This window comes from Salmo trutta, chromosome 3 (assembly GCF_901001165.1).
Source record: "Salmo trutta chromosome 3, fSalTru1.1, whole genome shotgun sequence".
Classification (NCBI taxonomy): domain Eukaryota; kingdom Metazoa; phylum Chordata; class Actinopteri; order Salmoniformes; family Salmonidae; genus Salmo; species Salmo trutta.
The window spans coordinates 53406806-53407392 of record NC_042959.1 but is presented as its reverse complement, the minus strand read 5'-3'; positions in this window follow the sequence as shown (position 1 = coordinate 53407392).

Here is a 587-nt window from a genome sequence, read left to right as displayed (position 1 = left end):
AAAGAAACTAAATATGCTTCTCTGCATCTCTGCTAAAATATGGGTAAAATATTGAAAGGAATGTGAGTCTTATTCAGTACATTTAGTTATTGCTTGCTTTTCTAAAGTCTACCGATCTTGCCAGCAGGCATGCCAGCGAAGATGATAGTTAGACAAACTAGCTACTCTAACTTGATTGATTACCTCAACCTATTTGGGATAGCTAAAGCCAAAATAAAATTGCTAGGTGGCTAGTAGTATTGAATTGTTTTATTAAATTCAGATTGTGTGTCCCTGATCTACACAGAATACCCCATAATGTCAAAGTGAAATTGTGTTTTTAGAAATGTTAACACGTTAATACTTTTTTAAAATCTGTCTTGAGTGAATAAGTATGCAATCGTTTTGTTATGGCAAGCCTAAATAAGTTGAGAAGTAAAAATGTGCGTAACAAGTCACATAATAAGTTGCCTGGACTTGCTCTGTATACAATAATACTGTTTAACATGACTACCCCATCTCTGTACCTCACACATACAATTATCTGTAAGGTCCCTAAGTCGAGCAGTGAATTTCAAGCACAGATTCAACTACAAAGACCGGGGGGG